The sequence below is a fragment of the Elephantulus edwardii genome, unplaced genomic scaffold, assembly GCF_000299155.1.
Source record: "Elephantulus edwardii isolate Elephantulus edwardi_28Jun2011 unplaced genomic scaffold, EleEdw1.0 scaffold00091, whole genome shotgun sequence".
Taxonomy (NCBI): Eukaryota; Metazoa; Chordata; class Mammalia; order Macroscelidea; family Macroscelididae; genus Elephantulus; species Elephantulus edwardii.
In genome coordinates, this window is record NW_006399841.1 from 11,576,583 (window position 1) to 11,595,187 (window position 18,605).

Genomic DNA, 18,605 nt, shown 5'->3' on the forward strand with positions numbered 1-18,605 from the left:
GGATAGAACTAGATTCAGGTCTTTTATCCGTAGGGTTGCTACGAGTCATACTCGATGGCACCTAACAACAAAGAAATGTTCACACATGGCATTATTCTTCAATGGCTACCTGGGAGGAATGGGAATGAGAGAGGAATATCAATAAATAGCTAATAAACCCTATTAAGATGAGTGAAACGACAGTTTACAACATGTGGATGATGGTTAGGTATAATTATTGTCATTAATATTATAAAACAAACTGCGTATGAATGACCAAATGAAAAGCCAAAATACTTTGTAAACTCATTCAGTTCACTGTAAAATATTTTTTTAAAAGGAAGAGGATGGAAACCTTTCTCATGCTTTGTGTCTGTCGTCAGAAGCAGCCAGTTCTTGGGGGTGGGCATCATATTTGGTAGAGAGTTAGTGAAAAGAGAAAGGCCTTCAAAGACATGAAGGCACTGACACAGTGGCTGTAAAGATGGGACCAAGCATGGCAGTGATATGAGATGGGCTTAAGACTGGGCTGTGCTGCTTCCTGTCAGACACAAGGTTATTGTGAGCCGAGACACTCTCAGAGACACCTGACAAGGTGTGCCAAGTTATCTGTAAGTAGGATTTCCTCCATCTTTCAAACTGCTCTAATGCACACCCGCAGCCATTGCTTTCCAGGTGACTCTGACTGTTGCTGTTGTTGTTGTGTACTGTTGAGTTGGAGCCCACGCATAAGTGACCCTCCAGCTGGTTTTCAGAGGCTGAATGGCACACTGGAGGAGAGTGTCCCATCTTCCTTCCATGGAGCAGCTAGTAGATTTGAACCACGTCCCTTTGGTTTAACAGCACAGCTCCTTGCCACTGAGCCACCAGCGTTGACTCTAAGGAACCCTGTAAGACAGAGTAGATCCACCTCCAGGGTTTCCGAGGCTGTCATCTTTGCAGGGACATGATGCCTCGCCTTTCTCCTAAGAAGCAGTGTTAGGCCCCCAGTGCAGGCTTTAGATGACCAGCTGAATGCTTAACCACTGAGCCCCAGCTCCCCATTTAGGAAGTAGTTTCTGCTTTCTCCCATTTAAGAAGCAAAGTCACGGAGAAACCAAACCATTTTCCCAAGGTGTGTGACTGCTGAGTTACTACAGAGTGTGATTACTATAGAATGGAACCAAGGAGGGGAATGAATGAAGGAGGGAATGAAAGAATGAATGAATGAAGGAGTGGCCTCCCAAAGAAGTGGTAATGAATATGCAAAACTAAAAGTACAAGACACATTTTTTTTCCTTCCCATAAAAGAACAATTTGTCTTGTAGACAAAAGAATTGCAAGTAGTTGAGGGAGCAGAATGAGAATTATGAAAATGAATGTAAAAACTGAAGAGGTCTGTGAGACAAATTAATTTTAGTAGGAGGAAATGTATGCTCAATGAAATTGTTCAGATAAAGGAAGGTATGGAAGTAAGAAAGAAAGTAAAGTTATCCATCTGGGGCTATGATTTGTTTCTTTCCACCTCCTGGCAACTCTGATAAATTTTTGAAAGGTGCTTTGATTTTAAAACATAAAACAAATACATAGATATTTAGATCTTCCAAAATATAAGTGAGAGCTTGATGATAAAGACAAACCAAACAGGCTGAAGATTAGCAGTATGTGACATTCTCATTTGCTTGCTTTCGTGTTTTTACATGTACACACACACACGCACACACAGAGTTCCTTCACACACACGTTATGTGCCTGCACACACCCCCACACACATCCAAAAGCCATGCACAAAGCACACAAACACGCGTGCACTCATACTTGCGGATCACTCCCAACCACACCTTTTGCTGAAGGCCTCAAGTGGATCAGAACCAAGCCCAGCAACACTTGCTGAATGATGAATTCCTTTTCCTCCACAAAAGCCAATCTATCTTTATTCCCTGTGCTCAGACTGTTTTTCAGATAGATTCTAAATCACTAAAGAATGCACCTGAGAGTAATGAGAGGATAAAAACCCAAGACATACAAACAACAGTGGAGTCCAGCTGTATCATTCAGTATCATTTGGAGGGTGCGATGGGACACCCTTCCCAAATTCTCTACCCACCCTTTCGCCAGCTCCCACTGGAAAAGTCAGCCTGCTGTTGTTATGGTAGTAAACTTTCATGCGGGACATATATGACAACAATCACTTTTACTCTCACTGCTAGGCAACATTTTAGAAATACAATTTAAACAATGTCCATAAATGTAAAACTCCTCTTTCCAACAAATATTGAACTTATTGGTGCAGTATGGTAGATTGAGGAATTTTATGCTCTGGAAATATTTTTGTATGATTTTCCATTACTTGTAGGAATGAGCCCCTTCCGAATATTGTGGATGGGGCCTAAGGGAATGGAGGGAAAGGAGTGAGAAAAAGGCCTTAAGCAGAGAGATTTTCAGGAGGTTTTCTTCCTCAGAAGTCCATCATGACTTTGAACTGCATTAGACTGCTGTGCTTGTATTGAATTTGTGTTCTGCAGGATGACTTGTATTGACGTAATGAGATGAATTGACACAGTGACGGCAGCAATGGGTTCCAGTGTGTCAAAGATGACAAGGATGGCACAGGATAGGGCCGGGTCCAGGTCTTGTTGTTCATAGGGTCACTGTGAGTTGTACTTAATTCAGTAGCACCTAATAACAATAGTAATGGATAGTTTCTTTGATAAACTCTGTGAGAAGCTGATACGAATGCACCTGGTCCAAACCTGACTGATGTTTTTTTCTGTAATATTACTGATATTAGAGTGATCACGTTTTAAACAGATTCTGTGGAGTCCTGGTGGCTTAACAGAAAGGAGATGTACTGTCAACCTAAAGACACACCGTTGATATCCACCAGCAGCTCTGTGGAAGAAGGATGGGCAATCTTCTTTCAGGTGGATTACAGCCTCTGAAAACTGGCTGGAGGGTCATCTGTGAGACGGCTTCGACTCACCTGTCTGTAAAACAATGACAGTTTCATTAAGGAGGGAGCTCTGAATGGCTAGAGGCTGTGGAGTTACACCGGCAACCTACAGTCAGTCCCCTCCTGTGCAGTTTAGTGCTCTGAAAACCTGCTGGAGGGTCAGCTTTGAGTGAATTCTGACACAACAGCAAACAACAGCTTCTTTGAGGAGCTTTTACTTCTCTCTAGTCTTGTTGCAATTCTGTTCTTACTAGTTTGAGTACTTGGGGGTGATTAAAAAAAAAGTGAGACTAGATTTAAGGCAAAATAAAATCGATCAGAAAACTAGATAAGCTTATCGTTCAAATGATTTTTTCAATGACTGAAATGTAGGTATGTTTTTAAGTAAACTATTGAGCTGTGGTGCTGGAGAAGAGTATTGAATGTACCATGGACTGCCAAGAAAACAAACAGATCCATCCTAGAGAGGGTTAAACCGGGCTACTCTTTGGAGGCAAGGATTCTGGGGCTTTCTCTGACATACTTTGGACATGTTGCAAGGAGAGACAGGTCCTTGGAGAGGGACATCATGCTTGGGAGGGTAGAGGGACAGTGCAGGAGGGGAAGGCCCTCTATGAGGTGGATTGATTCAGTGACTGGGATAATCGGGATGGGAGTGTCAGAGACAGTGCGATTGGCACAGGACAGAGCAGGGTTTAGGGCTGTTGTACATAGAGTCTCTATGAGTCGCAAACGACTCAACGGCACATAACAACAACAACAATGAATTTGGTGGCGCTTAGGTGGCATAGTGGTTAAGAAGCTGGACTGCAGTCCTAAGGGCATGTGGTTCGAAACCACTAGCTGCTCCACAGGAAGAGGATGTGTAATCTCCTCTCAGGAGATTTACTGCCTCTGAAACCCACCGAACAGTCAGTACGAGTCCGTTCCGACCCTGTGGCACACAACAACAATTAAAGTCTCTGGAGGGAGACTCAGTGTGGAGCCATGTGCCCTCCTAGTGCCCGACACAGAATGGCCTGGGCGTGACCACAGGTGAAGCCAGCATGGCCTGGGAAATGCTGCCAGCCACTCATCGGTTGACAGTGGGTGAAAAGTCACTACCCCAGTCTCTGGGAGGGCACAAGGGACAAGAGAGGGACACCGCTCCTGCTGTCAGCTACCGGCTGTTGTAGATGCTTCTACTGTCCTTGCTTTCCATGCCAAACGGATGGTGTTCAGAGTGACCACACCATTAGCATTCTGTGTTCCATCTGTCTCTTTGTTCTAAGTTTTCTTTCTCTTTCTTCCCTACATCAGGGTCTGAAGTGCCTCTTTGTCTCTTCTGACCTGGTTCCCGGGATTTTGTCCTCCGGGTCCCTGGATTGTCATCTATATCTGTTATTTTTGTTTCCTGATGTCTTCAGTGAAGAGGCCCATCGCTGCTTGTCAGGAGGTCTTTCTAATGCTAAGTGTTTAGAAATATTCACTGTTGATTATTTCATGCTGAAGATGGCAGAGGATAGGGCAGGGTTCAGATCTGCTGTTCAAAAGGTGGTTATGAGTCCTGTCAACTGCACATAGCAACGACTACAAAAATAAAACACTGCTGGTCATCCATGAAAAATACAGATTGACTTTACTTACTGCCATTCACATGCAATTTGTATGTGTTTGTGTTAGTGTGAATGTGTGAGAAAGAGAGCAAGAGAGAGACTCGATGGTCACACTGCTGGGATTTGATTGTTAACTACTTAGAACTGAATTTCATAAGCTGTAATTGGTAACCTGTCTAAGGTGAACATCACAGGGTTTGGTATCCTTTTAGCCGATAAAAGAAACATGCACTTTCCAAACAGTAGTGGTTGATTTTTTCCCCCTCCTGCCCAGTCGTTAGGCTCCAGATCATTTCACCGTGTGGCTTGTCACTAATGTAATTTGGTTTTCAAATATTGATTCCACATCAATCCCATGCTTCAGCGAAAATATCAAGAAAGAAGACTAATTAGAGTAAAACTTTTGTGTTGACTAACCTTAAAAGCAACATCAGATATAGAAGTATATCAATTATAGTAATAGCATGGAACAGTGGACACATTTCTGTTTCAGAAATTTCAAACCTCCCACATAGTGGAAATGGGAAGGCTATGTGGTATTATTACTCATTCATTTTTGAGCTATTTTTCATTAGGAATTAGACATGACATTGTGAGTCTTCGTTCTGCCTCTTTCTAACATATGCTTATTAATTTATAAAATAAAGCTGCCCATGTCATAGTTCTCTCTGAAGACTAAGGTGCATCTGATACAGGCCATGGTCTTTGCTATCATTTGTTATGCATCAGAGAATTAGACAGTGACTAAGGAGGATAGAAGGAAAATTGATGCCTTTGAGCTGTGGTGCTGGAGAAGAGTATTGAATGTACCATGGACTGCTAGGAAAACAGATTCGTCCTGGAAAGAGTTAAACCAGGCTGCTTCTTGGAGGCAAGGATTCTGAGGCTTTGCCTAACATATTTTTGACATATTGTAAGGAGGAACCGGTCCTTGGAGAGGGACATAATACTTGGTAGGGTGGAGGGACATAATACTTGGTAGGGTGGAGGGACAGCACAGGAGGAGGAGGCCCTATATGAGGTGGATTGATTCAGTGACTGGGATAATTGGGATGGGAGTGTCAGAGACAGTGTGATTGGCACAGGACAGAGAAGAGTTTAGGGCTGTTGTACATAGGGTCGCTATGAGTCGCAAGCGACTCGATGGCACATAACAGCAACAGTATCATAGTTGGAACCGAGACATAGCTGGACCCCCATTTGCTTGTAAAAGACTATAATTTGCATGGGGGAAATTGCAGTTTTTCTCATGTAGTGAGAAAATCTACCACAGGTGGACTCAAGCCTTCCACCTTTAGGTTGGTAGTGCAACTCCCTACCCATGAGGCCACCAGAACTAACATGTTACAGCATCCTAAAGCGTTAATGGCAAATATGTACAAACCTTTGTACATTAGCTCTTAGCTGCTAGGCTAAGAGTCAGAAACAGAGGTATTGTTGTTTTTGTCTCCCACTGCACAGATTTTTTCCATCTTGATCTTAGGTATTTACTAGTTACCTAAGAATACCTGAGAAAAGCTAGTAAGAATATGTGCTCTGAAGAGACTTTAATTTTATAGAAGACATTTCCCATTTCAACAAGTTTTACTTGCATAACTTAGTAATCTATGTGTTTATTATGCTGTGTAGCTAGAACCACTGGGGTCCCCCTCACCCTTAACACATTCTTATTGTGTGTCATCACACGGCAGCAGAAGCTGAGTCCACCTAAACAGTAGGTCTCTTATTCTCCCCCACTTCTGGTAAGCACAGATTAACAGAGCTCTCTACTCCTGCACCTGTTTTTGTAGTTGGGTCATAGAGTATTTGTCCTTTTTCAACCAACTGATTTCTCTCAGTATAATTTTTTCAAATGGTAACCAGATCGTTAATGTGAAACGTTAGCTGAGCTTCACTGGGATTGTCTTAAGCACAGAAGGTTGAGACACGCGGGGTTTTCTTGGCTGCTTGGAGTGGCTCCCAGGCCACCAGTGGAACCTCACTCTCAGATGCCAGCAATGAAGGCATTTGACTCCACAGGCAAACCTGTTCATCCTCTCTACCTTCCAGAGAGAGAGCGAGCGAGCGCAAATCAGCTTCATTCGCCACTGAATTTCTAACATCTTACATACAGTCCAGATACAGGAATACTTTATTTTAAAAAAATGAAAACAAAACTGGTTCCTATAAGGCAGAGGTTAAGGTCCCAAATGTCCAACTTTTCCAAACTACTCTACCACTCCACTGTCTCTATCATTGATTATTCCTCCTCTCCTTAGCCTTCTTGTTTTGTCTGTGTCCTTGGGTTCCGTTATTTGCTGGAAACAAACTAAAAGACCACCAGGCTCCAGTGGGTGTGCTGGATGGTACAGACAGATGCATGTGTTTGCAGAGGCTAGTGAATGGCAGGCCATGTGCCCATGGGCTGAGGCTGTCAGCTCCCAGAGTGGCTGGACCAGGTGAGAGTATTGTCCGGGGTGAAAAGAATTCAGCTTCCCAGGAACAGTTTTCTCAGGATCCCAGGCCTATAAAACACACAATCAGGAGTAGGAAGAGTGACCAAAAGATGAACTGGGGTCACACCTTCCTCTCCGTCTAGTAAGGTGGGGCTTCAGTGTGCATCCCATCCTATCCCTGCCTGTTTAATACAACAGTTAACTCACTCCAGAATGAATTCTTAGCGCCAGGCTAGAATCACAGAGCAGGAGGCTGTAGCTGGAAGGCCCTTATTATTGAATTCATTTGAACACAACAGATTATAACAAGCACTAAAAGCATATTTGCAGAATACATTTATCAGAGAAACCTTTAATGAGGACCACTGAGAACTTTCCAAAGTCCCTTCTTCCTGAACCTGGTGACAAATGCTAGGCAATCTATTATCACATATTCAGGTGGTGCTGTTTTTCCATATAAAGCTGTATAGCTTAATAGTCATTATTGTTCTTTTGGTGGTAAAAGGAGACCCAGGTGACTTCACTGAATGCAAAGAAGAGTCTGAAAATAAATAAAAGGCATAAATAAGAGTTCGACAGCTTCCGCATAATCATTCAGCTGTCAGTATCTTAGTCTCTGTAAATAAGCAGAACAAGATAATCTCTTTGGCCCAGCTTGGATGAGCTCTCTACCTTTGGCTGAATCAGCCACAGCCATCAGTATTGAGTCTGAAAAGTGTTTACTGCTGGGGGTTGGGTTGTTGTTGATATTATGCACTGTCAAAGCAGAACTGGCCAATAGCTGACCCTCCAGTAGGTTTTCGGAGCCAGTGAAGCACACAGGAGGGAATTACCTATGCTTCTCTTATGATGCAAACTGGTGGATTTGAACCACGTTTTTCCATGATTGTGCCACAGTGTCTTACCACTAGGGCGTAGCTGGGAGACAGCCTGTATCTGTCCAGTAGGGCCAGGTTGTACTATGGTGACCACTCACGCTAAGGTCCACTCATACGAGCACCTCTTTTTCCTTTCTCTTGGCACACTTCCATTGCTGCCTGGTAGCTATGCTTCACCCTCATTCTAAGCCCCAGCCCGAGTGTCCAGCCAGTACCTGGAACCGTGCGTGGAGGGCAGTCTCCAGTCATAGATAACCATTTACAGTTTACTTTAATTATATTGAAAATAAGGTTCCTCAGACCCTTAGACACCTTTCAACTTCTCATTAGCCACGTGTGGGTCACGACTGCCATATTGGATGATATGAGGCACATAGCCATTGTCATGGAAAATTCCTTTAGGTCACGTTGATGTGGAACACTGGATCATTGTGTCAAAGGACAAGAAAGGGCCTTCGTGTAAAAATTAAGTTCTTTATCCCAACATCAACTACTTCTGCTCACAATAAACAATTCCTCGGCTGAATTTCAAGTCCCTACCCTCCAACAATTAGATTATGCAATGCTATATGAGAAGCTTGGAAGGAGGAGTGGCATCCACTTCCATAACAGGTTGCCTCTGGAAACCCTATGAACCTGGAGAGAGGATGAAAGGCACACAAGTGTCGAGGACTCTCCTTCATAGGGTCGCTATGAGTCGCCTGTGACTCGACGGCACTTAACAACAACAACAACATATGAGAAGAGACAGAAGGGAGCTCTGGTGGCCTAGTGGTAAGGAGCTCCCCCCTGCCAGCCCAAAGGCAAATAGTTTGAACCCATCAGTTCCTCTCTGGGAGAAAGATTAACAGTTTCCTCTCATGTGATTTACAGCCCCTGAAAACCTGCTGTCGGGTCAGGTATGATATGGTTCTGAGTCACAGTTATGTAATATACCCAACATGAGAAGAAAAAACAACCACAAAAAGTACTGAAAAAGAGATCTGGGAAATGGAAGAATATATACCATGCTCATGGATAGAAAGATCCAGTATCGTGAAAATACAATTCTCCCAAAGGCAATCTACAAGGTCAACACAATCTCAATACAAATACAAATTCCATTATTCAACAAGTTGGAAAGGGAATTTCCTGTTTTTTCTGCAATGGAAAGAAACCTTGAATAAGTAAAGAACTTCTGAACAAGAGAAACAAGACAGGAGGCATCTCACTCCCTGATCTCAAATCCTACTGCCTGACCATGTTAGGGAAGACAGCATGGCACTGGTACAGTGACAGACATAGATCAATGGAATAGAATTCAGAACCCAGAAATCAGCTCATCTACCTATGGTCAACTGGAAGATTTTACAAGGAGATGAAATAAGTTAAGTGGGGAAATGACAGCCTCTTTAACAAATGATATTGGCAAAACTGGAAAACTATCTGTAGAAAACTCAAGTGAGACTCACACCTCACACCATACACAAAAAACAACTCAGGATGGATCAAAACCTAGGAGTAAAAACCAAAGACTATAAAGTTCATCATAGAAAAGTTTAGAAGAACTCTAGAAGCTCTAATCTACATTATGAATGGTCTTTTAAGCATCATGAAAAAATAAACAACCAGGAGAAAATAAAATAGATGACTAGGACCTTCTAAGAATCAAATCCCTATGCACATTAAAAAAAAAAAAAAAAAAAACTTCAACAGGGTAAAAAGGAAACCCACAAATTGGGAAAAAAAAAAAAAAAAAAAACTTCAACAGGGTAAAAAGGAAACCCACAAATTGGGAAAAATATTTGGCAATGACCTATCTGATAAGGGATTCAGATCTAAAATTTATAGCATACTCTACCACCTCAACAAGAGAAAGGAAAAACCCAGTAGCAAAATGGGCACAGATATTAATAGACATTTCACCAAAGATGACATTCAGATGGCCAAGAAATACTTGAATAAATGTTCAAAATCTGTAGCTCTCAGAGAGATGCAAATAAAAACAACTATGAGATATCATCTTACCCCAGAAACAATAGCAAAGTTCAACAGAGCAGCAAAGAATATGTGCAACAATCAATGAATGAAAATCCAGCTTCTCTGTAAACTTTCATTAAAATCACAGTACAAAAATTTTATTGAGCTAACAACTCGTCACATCCACACAAACTCATGAAACTTGGCAACAGAAAAATTTGGATCCATGTGATGTTTAAAGAAATACTTTTTTTCATCATGAAAATTTCCTTTGGAGAACACGGCTTTGCATGAAGTCTTCATTTATTACCTAGAATCATACTCCCAAAAATCTACCAACTCTGTGGTGTGTGTGTGCGATTTTTTTTTCTGATCTCAGAATATTGATTTTATATGTCAATACTAACTTGATCAACTGAAGGAAATAAGTATGTGGTCTCAGGAAAGCAGGAAACTTCTCTCCCTTCTGATCCTCTGACGGCAGCCAGGAAGACTTTCTGATGATATTCAGTGCCAGACATAAAGCTGGGTCTGTTACAGAATTAAATTTTAATGCGTGTCACATTTTAACTTTACAGATAAAGTATTGTTAATTGGGCTCAGGGTCCTGAAGTTTTAAGAAAAATCGACATGAGACTGTGGGATGTCTGGCCATCCCTTATTGCAGGTCCGTGCCCTTGGCGACTTGAGAGTGAACCCCCATCTTTACTGCTTCGTCGCGTGTCTTCTCATCTCTAAACTCATAGCTACAATTAAGGAGCGCATTTCAGAAACCCTGATTTGCTGAAGACCTTTAATCTCTTCCTGAATAACTTATCTTACAGAAGAAGCAGGCAAGGTGCACGGGGTCAAGGCTGTTGATTAAGGTCACAGAGGTGGCTGTTAGCAGAGGTAGGGCAGGGACTTGGCCCCGCAGAGAACTGGGCCTATTTACATTTAGAAGAGCAGTAGTAAGAATGCTAATTCTATAGCTTCCTGATATGTATTCATTCATTTATTCACACATTAATTTGTTCAACAGTTACTGGGGAAAAGTCAACCTTTTAAGCCTTCAAAAGGTCATAAGGACACAATCTAAATCAGACATAATCTGTGCTTATGGATTGTATTATTAATTGTGGAATTAATTTACTTATAAAACCCAAGTTTTTAAACTGTCCTCAAGCTGTTGATATTTGAAAGCAAGTACTACTTGGGGTTAGTACCGTTGTACCTTTTTGTCTGTAAGGTGCATCAAGTGGACGGAGACTCCTAGCGTCCCTGTTAGCAACAGATCTGAACCTTGTCCTACCCACACCATCCTAATCTCTGCCACGCTCCAGGCCGTTGGTACAGTCAGTCGCTGTATGAGTCTCTTTTGCTGAGGGTTTCCCCTGATTTCTCTGATTCTTCACCCTTCCCAGCACGATGTCATTTCTCAAGGATTGACCTCCACTTATAGTATGTTCAAGGTAAGTGCCACATACACACAAAAGACAACTTTTCCAAGGTGAAGAATTCCAGATGATAAATGTGGAAGTTTTCTCTTATCAGACATGGAGATAGGCATGTAAGGGGCTTTGCTTTGGTGGCATACTTAGGTTATATAGTTCCTTAAACATAGAATTGTTTATTCTTTTGGCAGTCTCTGGAATATTCAGCATTCTTTTTTTTTTTTCTTTTCAATATTCTTTTCCAACATCACAATTCAAAGACACAGATTCTTCTTCTGGCATCCTTATTCACTGTCCATCTTTCAGATACTTACGAAGCAGTGGAGAATACCATGGCTTGGGTCAGATAGCCCTGCGTCTTTAAGCCGACACCCTTGCTCTTTAGCACTTTGGAGAGGTCCTTGACAGCAGATTCCCCCTTGTGGAATGTCTTGATTTCTTTACTGCTGCTACAGGGCCATTTACAACCTCTGAAAAGCTGTTGGAATATCATGAGTTGATTCTAAGTTGACAGCAATGGATTCTTTTCCTACCTAAAAATCCACTTTACACTGCACACGTGAAAGAACACAGAGAGCCCTTACATCCTGAGGCTGGGCCATGTCACTCCAAGCCTCGGGGGCTTTTAAACAGCTCACTCTTTTTACGTTGACTTCTGAAATCCAGCGCCCATCACTGTTGTAGATTTTCCTGGGGGTGGACTAGTAACCCAGAAGTGATAGAATTTCTATTCGGTATCTGACCCAGTTACAGTCCTGACACCTCCCGTTTTCTCAAAGACTTGATTTATGATCGTGTGAAGGATCTCTACACATTTCCTCAGTCACAGCATCTGCTCTGTTGGCCGCCTGCGCACTTCTTGTTTGAAGACCTTGGTTGCTGAATTATTTGAATGCTGAGCCATCTATCTTGAACGCTTGGTTTAAGCAAACTTGGCTCCCTTTTGCTATCAGATATCCTATTTGTAAGGGTAATTTCATGCCATTTACACAAGGTAAGCCTGGCATTTGCTTTTCACATAAAAGATTAAATTTTGTTCTTAGTTCCCTGGTGATTATAAAAATGTATCCCATTGCTTTGCAGGTTTTTTCTGCTGAAATCATTAAATCTTAATTTACTTTGTTACATTTTATCTCATTATTTTGGTTAATTCAATCTACAATAGACTTTTGTTTTCTCTAAGGGTGAAGGCCAAACGTCCTCCAAACTACAATATGTATTTAATGAAAAACAAAGAAAAAGAGGGTTGTTAATTTTATGTAATATATCAGATACATCTTTCCCTATGCTTAAAACTTTTCTGTTATACCATTATATAGCCGGTACCTAGGCCACTGTGTCAAATGTGATAATGGTTACACATGGCGGACAGTGTTAGGTGGAGCTTCCCGATTAAAACAAGCTTGGAAGCAGGAGTGGCATCCACTTCCAAAATAGCTTGTCTCCAGAAACACTATGAACATGGAAAAATGATGTTAATTCTACAACAAGGTTCAGGGCTTTCGTTCATAGGGTCATTGTGGATCATATATGACTCGACAGCACTTAACAACAGTCCACTATTTGTCCTTAATAAACACATGATCTGGAGGCTCTGGCAGCCTAGTGGCAAGAAGCTGCACTGCAATCCCAGAGGTGTGCAGTTCAAATCCACCAGATGCTCTGCTGGAAAAGGAGGAACCAATCTCCTCCTGTACCTGTCAGATCTGATTTGCCAGTACACACAGACGATACTAATAATAATTTAAAAAAAGAAACACATGGTCTTTGGATTGAGAAATGGATACACAGCATAACAGGCAGTGGGCCAGGCGACTGGGTTCTCATCTCAGCCTTGTCACTATTTATCTCCTTCCCTTGTCCTGCTCTGCTTTCAGACTCTTCCTGACGCACCCTCTGTAGCAGGAGTGTAGTGATTTTAACATTTCCTTACAAATGTCTTAGAAGACAAGTATGTGGCTGAATGTGGTTTAATGACATTTTATATTGTCTTTATTTTGGTTTCATTTCAAGGGTGCAGAGTGTTGTATCAGGAAAACTTGTCCATGGTCTCAACTCCAGAAATGGCCTGTGCTGTGACAAGGCCACAGTCTAAGATTGAACATAGATTTATATTCTGGTTTATTCCATTTCCTTGTTTTATTTCACTCTCTCTCTTCGGATGAAAGTGAAGCATTCTTTTTAAAATGGCAACTTTTCGTAGAGAAGAATTCCAGATGATAAATGTAGAGGCTGTCCCTTCCCAGCCATGGAGACAGGCCTGTAAGGAGCTCTGGTGGCTTGGGATGTAGGGCTGCTAGCCAAAGGTCAGCTGTTCAAACTCGCCGGCTGCTGCTGCTCCTGAAAGAGGACCAGACTCCTGTCATAAGGATTTACAGTCTAATGAATAGGAATCAAATTGGTGACAGTGGGTTTGGTTTCCTTTATCATTGGAGTTTGGACTTCATCTCACATCCTTTGGATGTGTTTTTTCGGGAGAGGCTGGTCCCTGGAGAAAGGCACCATGTTTTGAAAAATAAAGAAGGAAATAAAGACAGACTAACTGAGACGGATTGACAGGATGACTGCAACAGTTCACTTCGGCCTGACAGCTTGTGAGGATGGGGAGGGGTCAGGTAGGCTTCTGCTCTGGGGGACATAAGATCACTAAGTCACAGAAAGCTTGCCGGCAAGACCCAGCTGCTCAGATGAGGTGTCTCCATTCCAGTGAGCAGCGAAAGGAAAAAGGATACATTCGTAATGGAAAATGTTTACAAACCAATTGATAGAGATTAGTATCATTTGTTGTTGATACTGTGTACCACTTGGTATGGATTAAAGAGTGCTGAGGGTCTAGTGTGTTGCGTAACGAAAAGGTGAGCAGTGTAATCCATTAGCCATTCTGAGGGAAGAAGGTGGACCAACCATAATGATTTACAGCCTTTGAGATCGGAGAGATGGTCACTATACGTATCAACAGGATGACCATGATGTTGGCTTTTTGTATGAAATAAGTAGAGCCCAGCACTTCCATATTTCTCCAAGGTCTATAGCCCAAGTTTAATTATGAGATAAAACACCAGACAGGTCACTTTGAAGGACATTCTACAGCACTCTTCAAAAATGTCAAAGTCATGGGAAACCGGAAGATACTGAGAAACGTGCATAAACTAGAGAAGACAACAGACGAGGCCATCCCAGGACTGAATTCTAGAACAGAAAGGAGATAGTAATGGGCAGCCTGTAAAGTCCTAATAAAGAGCTCAGTTTACATTATATTGTTGAACCGACGTTAAATTCTTAACAAGTGTACCATAGTTACGTAACATCACAGCAAGTAGAAAGATAAGTGTATGGGAACTTGGCAGCTTTTTAATAGTTCTAAGAATCCGTAAATTTATTTGAAATAAAGACTGTGTGTTTTCCTCTCTGCCTCTTTGTGTGTGTACCCAACATAGAATTAATTGGAATCTTACAAATTTGATAGCTCAAAGTATTGGATACAAATGGAATTAAAAATCAATATGTCCTCATTTGACTGTCTGCAGAGGTGAACACTGGGGTCAGAAGGGATAATGTTACATGGTTGAGCCAATACATAAATCAGCTAAAAGTATGTGTGTCACTGAATAGAATTTAAATTGTTGAAAGATCTTTTGGATCTGTAAGTGATGTAAGATTTTTGTTTTCATCTTTATTTTATTTTAATAATTTTAGTGAACATTTACAGAGATTTTGGATTTCCATTCATTCATTGAAGTGATGTAATTTTAAAGTTTGAATGCAGTAATTTATAATAACATTTTGGGGATTGTTTTTATTATGGCCACTTAGAGATAAGATTGAGAGTCTATATTAAAGTTCCAGTTAAATATAATAAATAAATGGAATTAAGAAATTGTGCAAACAGCATTTGTGCTAAGAAACTGAGACCACGCTGACATATAGTTAAACTGGTTTCCCGTATTGGCTGCAATAAGGAAAGAAATGCTTTTCCAATCTTGCTTTTTGCTTTTCACCCTTTACAGTCAAACCAGATAAAAGGACTTTAGGCCATTTGTTTACTGACATTAAAGTGGATTTACTGAGACTGAAAGCCTTTCTATTGTCCCTTCTGGGCTGAATCAACTTTATTTAAATGGTAATTCACTCACATAGTTCTAATCCTCTTCAAATGCTTCCTTTGTTTATAACAACCAAAGATATTGAGGATTTAGAAAAACAGTTTGCAAATATTATTGAACATATTGGATAATAAAAGCCTCACTCAGATATTAGTAAATTAAGCATTTCTGAAGAAAATGAAATATTTCTATTTTCACACCAAAGATTTAATATAGTAGACAAAGGATTTAAGCATAATCCTACATGTATAATTAATGGCTAATTCTGGGAGATGGTTAATGACTAAGAAAACAGAGTCTATTATCAGCAGCTTCCAAAACCCTTCCTATTGTGTTGCCCCAACTATTTCCTTATTGTCTTAGTTAAAAATTTCTACCGGCAATTTATTTCTCCCCAATTTGGGCCTTTTACCTTTCCATGTTTCCCTTAATCTGTTTCCTTTTAAAAAGTGTTTTAAAAGAAAATTGTTGGAGTTTATGTTGAAAATTATTTCTATGCATTTGGCTCACAAATTGCTGCTTTCTGTATATTTTCTAGTTCTTCTGTTGAAAATTTACCAACAAGAAGCGCTTTTGAAGCTTTTCTAGCCTTGTACTTTATGGAGTCAGGAGCTTACTGACAGAGTGCTTAAGCATCAGTGGTTCAAACCCACGAGTGCTTTCTGGAGAGAGAAGGGCTGTCAGTCGGCTCCTGTCAAGATCAGAATCTGAAATAAGCCTGTGAGCAGTTCTGCTCTTGGAGTCGCTGTAAATCAACATCTCCTTGATGGGAGAGAGGAGTTCATAGCGATAAGATTTGTTTGGTTGGGTTTTTCCTTGTCCAGAGGCTGGTCGCATTGTGTTCTCGGGTATCAGCGTTACTGTCTTAGCTTCTCAGGAATTCTAAGTCACTGTGTGAGCTTGGTCACAAGAATTGGAAAATACACAATAAACTTGATGAGGCCTCAGAATGTTTTCAAACATATATTAAAATGAATAATTTTTTAAAAATAAGGTTTGGGGAGCTCATTTCTTCATTTTACTTTTTTAAAAGATTCTTTTGCCTAAAAGCAGTGATCTATCCCCAATTAAAAGGTAGATAGATTGACAAAATTAAAAAGAGAGCATGACCCAGCTATTTGCTGTTTGCAAGAATAGACTTTAGGTATATAACAGAGACATCTTTTGTTCCTAGCGTCGCTATGAGTCGCACTCAACTCGCCAGCAATCAGCGACAACAACAGCAGCAGCAGCAGCCACTCTCTTATAGAGCTCTGATGGCCTAGTGGTAAGAAGCAGCACTGCAACCCTGAAGGCATGTGACTCGAATCCACCAGCTGCTCCATAGGAAAAGAATGGACGGTCTCCTCTTGTGTGATTAACTGCCTCTGAAAAGCTGCCCAGAGGGTCAGCTATGGGTTGGTTAGGGACTCTGTGGGAGCTCTGGTAGCCTAGCGGTAAGAGGTTTCGCTGCCACTGTGAAGGCAGGTGATTTTAACCTACCAGCTGCACTGTGAGATTCACATAGGTGAACTCCTCCTGAGTGATCTCAAAATTCACTGGAGGGTCAGCTGCAAGTTGGTCCCTACTCAAGGGCACATAAGAACAGCTGCGTTATGGGAGAGAGATGTGGCAGTGTGGCTTCCAAAGGATGTATATAGTCTTGTAATCTATAGGGCAGCCTTATTCTGCCCTGTAGGATCTCAACAGCAGCCAACAGCAGCAACCAGTCGGGTCTCCATGAGTCAGAATCCACTTGAAGGCAGTCTTGTAGCCTCCTCCCTAAGATGTGAAAATAGACTGTAGAGTGCTTTGCCGTTTACAGGATGGTTTTACAGCCATTATTCAAATTATCACAGCAAAAACCCAAAGAGGAAGAGGCAGGGTCATGAAATTTTATCGCTGAGGTTCTTGAGACTGAAATTGCTCTGTGTTGGAGAGAAACAATATAAGTCTTCCGGGGCACGTTTATGAATTGCTGCTGTTAAATACTTAGCATTTGCCTCCGCAGCACAATGGGAAGAAATGCTCCCTCAGTCTGCGTGTCTCCATTGCTGTTGTAGATGGGTCTGTGTGCCATCGGTGGCCTTTATTTAGTTTGGCAGTCCTTCTGTCATTTGAACAGCCTCATGGTGACTCACAGCTCCACTGAAGGAAAGGTGGTGGTGGCCCCTGAAGGGCATTGGTCACGAGTTACACCCAGGTCTCTTGCACAGTTATTAGGTGCCATCGAGTTGTGTATGACTCAGAGCCTATGAACCACCGATCTGAACCCTGTCCTGTCCTGTGCAGTCCTCACAATCCTGACACACTCAAACCCATTGCTGCAGTTGCTATTTCAACCCACCTGGTGGAGGGTCTTCCGCTCCTTCACGGCCCCTCCACCTTCCCCAGCATGAAGTCACTTTCCAAGGAATAACCTCTTAGCAACACAAAGTATGTGAGATGAAACTTCATCATCTTTGCCTCCAAGGAGTTCTCTGGCAGCACCTTCTCCAAGACATACCTGTTTGATGTTTTGGAAATTTACAGGATGTTGTTAGGTGTCGTCAGTTCAACTAAGACTCAGTTATCTAGTGAACAACACTCTAGCACCATGCTCTGTTCAGAACCATGCTAGTGCCCGTTGTTCTAGTCAGTGTGGCTGTCCATCTTGGGGAGAATCTTCCTTTCATTCCCTGACTTCCATTTTTTCCAAACCTTCAATCTGAGATTACGTATCAACGTCAAGAAAACAAAAATTCTCATCACTGGAGCAGTAGGCAGCATTATGATAGGTGGAAAAAAGATTGAAGTTGTCAACAATTTCATTTTACAATTCTCAAATTTACAATTAACATCCATGGTAGTAGCTGTAAAGAAATCAAAAGATGTGCTGCTTGGGGAAGTTTGCTCTCAAAGACCTCTCCAGCGTGAAAAAGAGCAAGGATATAAGTATAAAGTTTAAAGAAGTGTCCGATCCAAGCCATGATATTTTTAATTGTTTTATATGCATCTGAAACTTGACAATAACATAAGGATGACAGAGAAGAATTAGTCTGTCACGTTGAAGGTGACAACCTCCTCGTTCTTTTTTATTCCAAGTTCAGTTTTATATTCCCTTAGTCTTTTTGCCTTTCTGCATAGGTTCTATACTTTTTATTCTTTTTCACTGAGAAATAACTGCAATTACAATCTTAAGTCAGTAATAAAACCTACTACCATAAAATCAATCCCAGCATGTAGCAACTTGATAGGACAAAGTAGAACTACCCCGAAGGGTAGTAGTAAGTGCTTATGGAAACAAATTCCTTCATCATTCTCCTTTTCTCC